Consider the following 12,430-nt stretch of genomic DNA (forward strand, 5'->3'; position numbering starts at 1 on the left):
TCTCTGGCAGTTTGTGGCTTGCATGTTAAGCAAGAAGCCATTACCAGACTGTTAAGAGTCTTTTGTCACACAATAGCACTCCCATTGAGAGTCATACCAGCACTATATAAATGCAAATAAAGTGGTTTTTCAGGTTTACTTAACATTGAAGATTAGCTAAAGGCACTGTTGCTAGGCAGACTTCAGGAGGCAACAGAGAACCTGCAGTTCAGAAGATAAACACCGGAGGGCACCCCAACACAAGAAAACAGGAACCATGTCTACCAAGGCAAAAATTGGGGCGGAAGACCAATTCAGAGAAGCTGAACACAGGCGACAACTAGAAATAAAACAAAAAGAGATGGAGCTGAAAGAAAAGGAAGAAAGCATCAAACTGGCAGCCTTCCAAAGAGAACAGGCAGCCAAAGAGGCAGCACACAAAAGAAAACTAGAAGAAGAAGAGGTGGCCCACCGCCGAGACATGGAAAAACACCAAAAAGAAATGGAAAAACAACAAAAAGAAATGGAAAAACAACAAAAAGAGTATGAAGAGAAGGAAAAACAGAGAAAACATGAACTGGACTTGGCAAAAGCTGGGCTGCATGTGCCAGGCAACCCTAACAACCCGGCGCCAACTATTGCTCCACAGCACAGGAAATTTCCCACCTACAAGGCAGGTGATGACACCGAGGCCTTCTTGGAAAATTTTGAAAGAGCCTGTCTTGGGTACAGCATCCCCGAAGACGAGTACATGGTAGAATTAAGGCCACAACTCAGTGGACCTTTAGCAGAGGTGGCAGCTGAAATGCCTAAGCAGCAAATGAATGACTATAAAATTTTTCAAACCAAGGCCAGATACAGGATGGGGATAATCCCAGATCATGCCCATCGGCGTTTCAGAACCCAAAAGTGGAAACCAGAGGTGTCATTTCCCAAACACGCCTACTACATTGCAAAAAACTATGAGGCCTGGATAACAGGAAACAACATTCAAACCTTGGAAGAACTGAACCTCCTCATACAAATGGAGCAGTTCTTGGATGGTGTTCCTGAAGACATCACACGGTACATACAAGATGGAAAACCCAAAGATCTCGCTGAGGCGGGAGAGATTGGAGCCAAATGGATGGAACTGGAAGAAAGCAAGAAAGCTACTGTCAAGGGGAACGATTACCCCAGGGGGCACACAGACCATAAACCCTACAACCGAGGACAGCCAAAGACCCTGCATACCACCCAAGTAAAGCCACAAACACCCTACTCTTCCACCTCACCAGTCTCCAGTAACTCACCTCGGCCCACTGACCCATCAGATGGAAGATGCTTTAAGTGTAATGAACTGGGACATATCAAGGCCAACTGTCCAAAGAACACCATGCGAGTGCAATTCATTACACCTCCATCACACCAAAGATCCCCAGGCCCGGATGCCTCTCAAATACCCTTGGAGCGAAGGGAAAATTTGAGAGTGGGCGGAAAGAAGGTTATTGCGTGGAGAGACATGGGGGCACAAGTGTCAGCTATCCACCAATCCTTCGTTGACCCCAAATTCATCAACCCAAAGGCCAAAGTTACAATTTACCCCTTCATGTCACAAGCTGTAGACTTGCCTACAGCTGATCTGCCTGTCCAGTACAAAGGCTGGTCAGGAATGTGGACTTTTGCCGTCTATGACAATTATCCTATCCCCATGCTACTGGGGGAAGACTTGGCCAACCAGGTGAGGCGGGCCAAGAGAGTGGGAATGGTTACCCGTAGCCAAACCAGGCAAGCTTCCAGACCCATTCCTGTTCCTGAGCCGTCCACAGAGGCCCCGTCTGTGTTACCAGAGACCCAGACAGAGGTAGTGGACCCGGATTCCATGCCTACCACTGAAACAGCCACAGCATCTCCAGTCCCAGGCCCGGAACTGGAACAGCAACCAGCACCAGCAAGTGCAACCACATCTTCAAACTCAACGCCAGAGGGCGCCAGCGAGCCAGAACTGGCAGAAGCAACAAACAGCCATACCCAAAAGGCTCAGCCAGAGCCTGCAATACCCTCAGGTGCACCAGCGGAGAGCGGTTCACCAGCAACGGAAACAACCCCATCACCTACATCGCTTCCAGAAGGACCAAGCCCAAGTCCCCAGTCTGAGGAAGAACTGGTGACCCCAGCCTCAAGGGAACAGTTCCAGGCTGAGCAGGAAGAGGATGACAGCCTTCAGAAAGCTTGGGCGGCGGCACGGAGCACCCCACCGCCTCTCAGCTCTTCTAATCGATCCCGGTTTGTTATAGACCAAGGACTTTTATACAAGGAAATTCTTTCTGGTGGACACCGGGAAGAATGGCAGCCGCAAAAACAGTTGGTGGTTCCAACTAAGTACTGGGGGAAGCTCTTAAGCTTAGCCCATGATCATCCCAGTGGCCATGCTGGGGTGAACAGAACCAAGGACCGGTTGGGGAAGTCCTTCCACTGGGAGGGGATGGGCAAGGATGTTGCCAAGTATGTCCGGTCTTGTGAGGTATGCCAAAGAGTGGGTAAGCCTCAAGACCAGGTCAAAGCCCCTCTCCAGCCACTCCCCATAATTGAGGTCCCATTTCAGCGAGTAGCTGTGGATATTCTGGGCCCTTTCCCAAAAAAGACGCCCAGAGGAAAGCAGTACGTACTGACTTTAGTGGACTTTGCTACCCGATGGCCGGAAGCAGTAGCTCTAGGCAACACCAAGGCTAACACTGTGTGCCTGGCCTTAACAGACATCTTTGCCAGGGTAGGTTGGCCCTCCGACATCCTTACAGATTCAGGGTCTAATATCCTGGCAGGGACCATGGAAAAACTGTGGGAAACTCATGGGGTGAATCACTTGGTTGCCACCCCGTACCACCATCAAACCAATGGCCTGGTGGAAAGGTTCAATGGAACTTTGGGGGCCATGATACGAAAATTCATCAACGAATTCTCCAATAATTGGGACCTAGTGTTGCAGCAGTTGCTGTTTGCCTACAGGGCTGTACCACATCCCAGTTTAGGGTTTTCACCATTTGAACTTGTGTATGGTCACGAGGTTAAGGGGCCATTACAGTTGGTAAAGCAGCAATGGGAGGGGTTTACGCCTTCTCCAGGAACTAACATTCTGGACTTTGTAAGCAACCTACAAAGCACCTTCCAACACTCTTTAGCCCTTGCTAGAGAGAACCTAAAGGATGCTCAAGAAGAGCAAAAGGCCTGGTATGACAGACATGCCAGAGAACGTTCCTTCAAGGTAGGAGACCAGGTTATGGTCTTGAAGGCGCAACAGACCCATAAGATGGAAGCATCATGGGAAGGGCCATTCACGGTCCAAGAGTGCCTGGGAAATGTAAACTACCTCATAGCATTTCCCAATTCCTCACTAAAGCCTAAAGTGTACCATGTTAATTCTCTCAAGCCTTTCTATTCCAGAGACTTACAGGTTTGTCAGTTTACAGTCCAGGGAGATGATGCTGAGTGGCCTGACGGTGTCTACTACGACGGAAAAAAAGATGGTGGCGTGGAAGAGGTGAACCTCTCAACCACCCTGGAACGTCTGCAGCGGCAACAATCAAGGAGCTGTGCACTAGCTTCGCCCCATTGTTCTCAGCCACCCCAGGACGGACTGAACGGGCATACCACTCCATTGATACAGGTAATGCTCACCCAATCAGAACCCCACCCTACCGGGTGTCTCCTCATGCCCAAGCTGCTATAGAACGAGAAATCCAGAACATGCTACAGATGGGTATAATCCGCCCATCTACCAGTGCATGGGCATCTCCAGTGGTTCTGGTACCCAAACCAGATGGGGAAATACGCTTTTGCGTGGACTACCGTAAGCTAAATGCTGTAACTCGTCCGGACAACTATCCAATGCCACGTACCGATGAGCTATTGGAGAAGTTGGGACGTGCCCAGTTCATCTCTACAATAGATTTAACCAAGGGGTACTGGCAAGTACCGCTAGATGAACCTGCCAAGGAGAGGTCAGCATTCGTCACCCATGCGGGGGTGTATGAATTCAATGGCCTTCGAAATGCACCCGCCACCTTCCAGAGGCTGGTAGACGGTCTACTAGCTGGACTGGGAGAATTTGCAGTTGCCTACCTCGATGATGTGGCCATTTTTTCAGACTCCTGGCCCGAACACCTACTACACCTGGAAAAGGTCTTTGAGCGCATCAGGCAGGCAGGACTAACTGTTAAGGCCAAAAAGTGTCAAATAGGCCAAAACAGAGTGACTTACCTGGGGCACCAGGTGGGTCGAGGAACCATAAACCCCCTACAGGCCAAGGTGGATGCTATCCAAAAGTGGCCTGTCCCAAGGTCAAAGAAACAGGTCCAATCCTTCTTAGGCTTGGCCGGATACTACAGGCGATTTGTACCACACTACAGCCAAATCGCTGCCCCACTGATCGACCTGACCAAAAAGACCCAGCCAAATGCAGTTAAGTGGACTGATGAGTGTCAAAAGGCCTTTACCCAACTTAAGGCAACGCTCATGTCTGACCCTGTGCTCAGGGCCCCGGACTTTGACAAGCCATTCCTAGTAACCACGGATGCATCTGAGCGTGGTATAGGAGCAGTGCTCATGCAGGAAGCAACAGATCACAACTTCCATCCTGTCGTGTTTCTCAGCAAGAAACTGTCTGAGAGGGAAAGTCACTGGTCAGTCAGTGAAAAGGAATGCTATGCCATTGTGTACGCCCTGGAAAAGCTACGCCCATATGTTTGGGGACGGCGGTTCAAACTACAAACTGACCATGCTGCACTAAAGTGGCTTCATACTGCCAAGGGGAACAACAAGAAACTTCTTCGCTGGAGTTTAGCTCTCCAAGATTTTGATTTTGAAATTCAACACATCACAGGAGCTACTAACAAAGTTGCTGATGCTCTCTCCCGTGAGAGTTTCCCAGAATTCAGTAGTTAAAAAGTGTTCTTAAATATGTAAAGATGCATGTGTTGTATTAATCTGTTTATTCTCAAGTTCTAGAAGGAAATCGCCACCAGTGAGCTTCCCCACTGTCTGCAATTTGGGGGGCGTGTCATAAACAGATAGCTAAGGGTTAATGTCTCTTCCACTTGAAGCACCTGACCAGAGGACCAATCAGAAAACCGGATTTTTTCAACTCTGGGTGGAGGGAAGTTTGTGTCTAGGTCTTTGTTTTCTGTCTGCCTGCTTCCTCTGAGCTTTGGAGAAGTAGTTCTGTTTTCTAATCTTCTGTTTCTAAGTGTAAGGACAAAGAGATCAGATAGTAAGTTATATGGTTTCTTTTCTTTGGTATTTGCATGAATATAAGTGCTGGAGTGCTTTGATTTGTATTCTTTTTGAATAAGGCTGTTTATTCAATATTCTTTTAAGCAATTGACCCTGTATTCGTCATCTTAATACAGAGAGACCATTTGTATTTTTTCTTTCTTTTTTATATAAAGCTTTCTTTTAAGACCTGTTGGAGTTTTTCTTTACTTCAGGGAAATTGAGTCTGTACTCACCAGGGAATTGGTGGGAGGAAGAAATCAGGGGAGATCGGTGTGTGTTGAATTGGCTAGCCTGATTTTGCATTCCCTCTGGGGGAATAGGAAAGTCCCTTTTGTTTCCAGGACCGGGAACGGAGAGGGGGAGTCACTCTGTTTGGATTCACAGAGCTTGTGTCTGTGTATCTCTCCAGGAGCACCTGGAGGGGGGAAGGGAAAAAGGATTATTTCCCTTTGTTGTGAGACTCAAGGGATTTGGGTCTTGGGGTCCCCAGGGAAGGTTTTTCAGGGGGACCAGAGTGCCCCAAAACACTCTAATTTTTTGGGTGGTGGCAGCAAGTACCAGGTCCAAGCTGGTAATTAAGCTTGGAGGTTTTCATGCTAACCCCCATATTTTGGACGCTAAGGTCCAAATCTGGGACTAAGGTTATAACAGAAGTGTTAACTCTAATTTGTGTTATTGTTAGATGGCTTTCTACTGGAAAAGAACAGCCTTCGAGTAAAATACTGTACTGTGTTCAACTCACTGGTTTATTCTTCCACTACACATACAGTATACAGAACGAATTATCCCATTTTGGCAAAGCTTCCCTGCTTGTTCTCTATTTCAGAGGTTTTGTGAAGCTTTGCCCTATAAATAGCCTTTTCTAACTATTTTCTTCATGCATATCTGGTCCAAGGTTAACTGTAATTCTACGCTCTCCATGGTCCCCTCAAAAGCATCCTTTTAGGTCTCAGCCCTATAGACGTGACCTCTCTATGGGCCAGCACCTGTTTTACTTTCTCTCCAGAACACAGTTTTAGGGTTACAGTCCTCTTGCAATTAACTGTGAATATTTCAACATGTCTAACTTTAGCCCAGCATCTGCTATTCTCTCCCAGAGGCTATGTCAGCATTTACCAGAGAGCAGCCAGTTCTCACAAAACATGGTACGTTTATTTTAGGACAAAAGTATTACAGAGAAAGCATATAATGAAACAATAAACAGTCTACAAACATACTAAGCTTACCAGGTATCACCCATCTTCCACATGGAGACCTGGGTTTGTTTCCAGTCCTTCATCTCCTTCCAGCAGCATTTTGCTCTCTTGGCTAAGGTGTCACATCAGTTTGTGACACATCTGTTTGTGGGTCAAGTAAAGGACAACCTGGAGTCACTTTGAGCTGACACTGTCTACAGTTTGGAACCTTTGTTGCCCAGACCTCCTGAAACAGATGAAACCAGTCAATGCCCCTTTCCTCAAAGAAGTAAAGTTTCAAAGGCTGCATAGCTGCATAACTGGCATGGGGACTTTGTATTAATCACCCCCGTTGCTTTCAGATTCCACAGGAAACCCACCCAGTGAGACAGGAACACAAAGATACATATAACTATTATTTGTACAAAGGTCTATGAATACTCTGCGGGCCCACAGAGTCTGGCACATCTCAATATAATAGTCTTTAAAGTTTTCCATGCTTTCATGATCTCACATCTGTCACATCTTCCCACTAGAAAAGAAAGAGTTTAATCCCTTTGCCCCAGTGAGTAACAATGGTATGTGAGTGGGAAAACTGAGTCACACATTCTTTCATAAAAATATATCTGAAGTATCACAGTTTTTCACAATGCCTACTTTCATATTAGCCAAGCCCCAGAATTTTCTCTTTATCCATCCCAGCACCTTTTCCTCACACAACTCCCTCAAAACTCAGGTCTTCCACATAATCCACAAGTGATATTGCATAGTATTAGAAGTGCTGCCATGTAGCCATTAATGGAAAAATAAGTCTAATTCTAGAGGCTTTCTCCTGACCCACAGAAATCAATGGGAGTTTTGATTTTGATTTTAATGGGAGAAAGATCAGGGTCTAGTATAGCCTCAAACTGTAAGTCTCCCTGTGATATTTGTTTTGTTGTGTGTGTGAGAGCTCTTCTTGGATTATAAGTATAAACCCCCAACCTCCTTTTTCCTACCTGGGTTACTCGGGAGCAGGCAACACCCACTTGTGCACCTGGGCACCTGCTGTTGTTGACATTAAAGGAGATTCTAAGTATCCCAGTGGTGATGCTGGACAAGTGGGGATCCTTTATCCACTCCTCTGCTGCCATCCCTTTACTCCGAAAGGAATTTAAAATTGGCAGTGCCTCCACCTGGCTGGCCCCTCTACACTCTCAATGGCGTGCCTTGGGAACCTCCAGGAACAAAGCTATTCTAATAATAAATAATAATAATAATAGTAATATAATCTGTGGCATGAGTTTAACTCAAAAATACCAATGATAAATAATAACCTACTATATAATATATACTTCTATGTATATATATACCTACTTCTATGTATATGTAAATAGTATACATCCAGTACACTTTAAATTAGAGTTAACACACGTTTACTTAACAATTGAAAAAACAGGGTATGACAGGCTAAGATTATATGTCACTATTAATTTAAATCCACGGAGGGGGGGAATGAGGGGAATAAAATCAATTAACAAATATAGGATACAGTGATAAATGAAACATCTAACTGGCATCGACACTGCCACCATTCACCCCATGCCATAGTGTACACTCCTCTGGATTTCGGAGTCCTAGGCACTTGCTTGCGTGGATGTGCTTGAAGATCTGCAACTGGAGACAGCACTCTGTTGTTTCTAGGGTGACCAGAGAGCAAATGTGAAAAATTGGGACTGGAGTGGGAGATAATAGGAGCCTATATAAGAAAAAAACCCAAAAATTGGGACTGTCCTTATAAAATCGGTCACTCTAGTTGTTTCTGTGTATCAGTCCAACCAAGGCAACAAGCTGCACAACCCCTCTGACGATTTGAGCTGGCCCCACCAAATGTCAGGAGCTCTGGGTCCTGGTTTGGTGAGAAGATCACTCTGCCTCCCCTCAGACTCAGAATCTCTGGTGTGCTACTTTCCTTGCAAGTACTTTCCCAAACAACAATGGGGGTTACTTACAATCCTTCACTGCAGGCCCAGCTCAGTCAGCTCCAGGCAGAGCAACAGTCTCTGCTCTGACTCCAGTGAAGCCAACAACATCCTCTGAGGCTCTGTGCTTGATCAAGGTCCCTGCAGGCTCTCAGCAGCAGCTTCTGCTTCCTAACAGCAGCTCCTGGTATGGACAGAGCTCCACAGCAGCAATCTCACTCCTTTTTCTGAAATGGAGTTCACCGCCTGCTCTCCCTGCAGGAGGAAATCTCTCTTCCTTTCCCCAAGGCATTGCAGGAGTTGTAATCTCTCAGGTTAGATTGCAGCACACAGGTTTTTCCCCTGGAACACTCCCAATAAAGTTCAGAAGCCCCTCTAGTAAAGGGTGCCTACATAAGGTTTACAAGGCATGTGCCAGGCTTTCTTGGTATCTTGTGTCACCTGAAGCATACCATCAGTGCTTATAGGTTGAGAGTTTAAAGTCAGAAAGGAGCACCAAATCATCTAGTCCAGGGATCTGAAACTCAAATGACCACAAGGGCCACATGAAGACTAGTACATTGACCCAAGGGCCGCATCACTGACACCTTTTCATATAAAGATACAAAAGCTCCTACCTCTGCCTCCGGCGCTGCCTCCACTCCACCTCTTCAACAGGCCCCACTTCTCCCCACTTCTTCCCCACCCCATTCCAATCCCTTCCCCAAAGTCCCCACCCCAACTCTTCCCCCTCCCTGCCCCTATTCAAACTCCTTCCCCAAATCCCCATCTCTGTCCTGCCTCTTCTCCATCTCCTCCCCTGAGCAAGGCTCCTTGCTCCTACTCACTCCTTCCTGGAAAGCGCTAAGTGCTGCCAAACAGCTGTTTGGTGGCGGGAAGCACCTGAAGGTAGGCAGAGGAATGGGGACACAGTGCTCTGGGGGGAACGAGGGGCAATGGGTTAGAGGAGCTTGGCAGCCAAAAGAAATTACTCCAAGGGAGGTGGGGAGCTTGGTGGGCTGCAGCAAATAACTCCGTGGGCCATATGCGGCCTGCAGGCCATGTGTTTGAGACCCCTGATGTAGTCTGACCTCCTGTATATCACAGGTCACCCAGAACCCATACGCTAAACCCAACAACTATGCTTTTTTAATATTGTACCAAAACTTATTACGGTTGGAACTGGTATTTACTGTATCTAGCCTTTATAATAACTTTTATCATTGCTTCAAACTATTTTATTGGTTGTGTAAATTAACTTAATTTATCTCAATAGACTAGCACTAGCTGAAAACAGCTAAATATATTTCATGAAAATTTCCAAGAGAAATTAAACCTTTTTCACCTCATTTTAAGTTGTTGGTGAAATGTTTTATTCTTTTTACTTTTAACAACTCTTGTCGCTACTACTCCCTCTACATTTCTGCCATATCCACAGAGTTTCAATTACTATAGGATCTAGGAACCAAATAATTAATAGTAGTCATTTTCTTCCTAATCACAAAATTGTAACCAAACATATCAAAGTTACCTACTACTTTACGGGGAAACCTTGGCAAACCAGTAAAGTGCCTAAAACCACTATGACTTATTGTTAAAAAGTGTAGGGGACTACGGAAGACTGTGTCAAGGCCTAGCTAGGGTATTTCCACTTTCTCGGTGGCCTTGTGGAAAGCCCTGCTTGCTAAGTGGCTGGTCATTGTAGGACATGGCATGCCAGTTATAACTTGCTTTTAACTGGTTGAAACTAGCTTGTATGGCCTTAGGCCAAAGGGCGTACACCGCCCATGGACAGTCCCTCGCCTTTGGCCAAGGGGTGGACATAGCCTGTGGGAAGTCCCTTTTTGCATATGTATGAGTTGTTTTTGTATTGTGTCTATATAGCTGTATGCTCCCGGTCCCGCCTTTGGACTCCGACCCAGGCCAAGCTGAGCTTCGGTGCTGGGTTCCTCGCCAAAGTGACAGCAACGCCCGGGGTCCCCGTTGCAAATGTGTCACTTTACCTTCATTAAAGCCAAATAACTCACAGTGTATGTGGGCCTCGTTCTTGCAGAGCATCCAAGCACGTTACAAAAGGCAACCTAGTCAGCAAACTGTAAATTGATCATTCAGCAAACTCAGCTTGACCAAGGCAGGAGGAGAGGGGGTTTTGGGTGCTACTGAAAGGGCAGCTTGACCCTGCATCCTTCCTGATAAGACTCATCTTGAAGTTGTTGATATATGCATTTTAAAAAGAGCAGGAATGTTTATTGGGGTCTCAGAGCTGCAGACTCTGGAAAACTCACACCTGGTTAATCAATAGTCAGAAGGAACCTCTTGCTTGAAACTGCTTACTTGACAAGGTTTCTTTAAGGGATATGTCATTCTATTACTAATGTATAAATAAGGGGAAAAAGCTTGAGATAGTTGGACTCATTTGGGGACTCTTTTGGACTCTTCCTCTGGATACATCTTGCAGTCCCCACCGGTAGACGGAAGATTTGGCCACCGGAAGCCTGCCTCTGTGTCACTCGAGAGCCACACTCAGCTTTGGTAATTATCAAGGGTTGGGGGTGTTTTACTAACTTGTTGTGGATGTGTGTAAGTGCTTGAGACTAAGTAAAGTTTAGCTTTAAGTGAAAGCACTCTTGTGTTGTCCTGTTTATGCCAGCCATCTATCGGTTGGACGGCCGTGTCTCCCCTGATTTATTTCCTGACACCTCCTCGCACAGAGTAAAGTTACCAAGAGCTTTGGGTTGAACCCCAGCTAACGCTACAAGTTCACAGCATCCTGAAACATAATCTGCACAGTGTGATAATGTACTCTTTAGGCTTGTTGCTTTACATCCTGACCTCACCTTTTATGAGATATAAACATTGATGTGCAAGATATATAAATGGATTGTACCACTGGTGTTCTCATAGATGCTCATTGTATTTGTTTCAAATTAGTGTGAAGAAAGGGAGATGAGTGGGTCCAAACTTTCAGAAGGGTTTGGGAAATTATCAGTTCTCATCCTGCACATGCACTGTAGCATCATCTACACATGCTTTTGCCATACCTACACCATTTTATCTACTGCACTATATTTTACATAATTAAGGGCATATTAATTCTTATATACTGAACAGTTAATTTTTCTGTTCCATGGTTGGTCTGACATGGAATTAAAATTGTCTGCAAACATTTAGGGTGATTTCACTCAGCAAAGTTGGACAATACTGTATTTCAATAGTTTTGTTAATTCCTTTGTATGCCAAAAAGAATCATTTTATTTATTTAATAAGCAAGTAGCAAAAGATTAATACAAATGGATATAGGAGAATGTATATTCTATCATTTTAAAAAAACATTAATTGCCTCACACCCCACTCGCCCAGTTACTCGCCTCTTAAAATTGCCTGAGTGATATGGGACTTAGTAATGGCAGAATACAGATTATCTTTTGAGACAGTTGCATCTTTTTCCAGTTAAATTAAAAAGTCAAACTACAAGGGTCATGAGTGACAAGAGAATAGCCACATTAGTGCCTAGTAATTACCAAGATGTATTTATTAAACTACTAGCGCTGTTCATATTAATTAGGTAATTGAATGAAGGTTGCATATATAGCAAGCCCTACAGTTCAGAGGTACTTAATAGAAATACAAAGGTATGCCATTAATTAATTCTCTACAACTTCACAGTATATCCATTCTAGCTATACTATCCTTTTAGAATACTAAATTTTAAAAATACTAGCAGTGTTGAGGTACAAATGTTATTTCCTGCAGATTGAAAGAGCACAGTTCTCAATTAATTGGGGGAGATGAACATGGCTCTAAATAATGTTTTTGCTTCCTCTAATCCAGGAGCCAAATCAGTCACTGATGTAAGTTAGTGCAGAAACAAGGCTGTTCTAATTTTTGCCAGAGGTTGGTAGACCACACTGAACTATAGGTCTACCCCTCCACCTCCAGAATTGTATATTTTGCATTTTTGTCATGGGACAACATTTTTTGTTGGTGAAAACAGATCTGTTTTCCAAACTCAGGGTAAAAGTGATAAGGCAATGAAAGACTGATTCTCCATTTGGTTAGAACATATTTATTTATTTATATATTTAT

Source organism: Gopherus evgoodei, chromosome 2 (assembly GCF_007399415.2).
Source record: "Gopherus evgoodei ecotype Sinaloan lineage chromosome 2, rGopEvg1_v1.p, whole genome shotgun sequence".
NCBI classification, from domain to species: domain Eukaryota; kingdom Metazoa; phylum Chordata; order Testudines; family Testudinidae; genus Gopherus; species Gopherus evgoodei.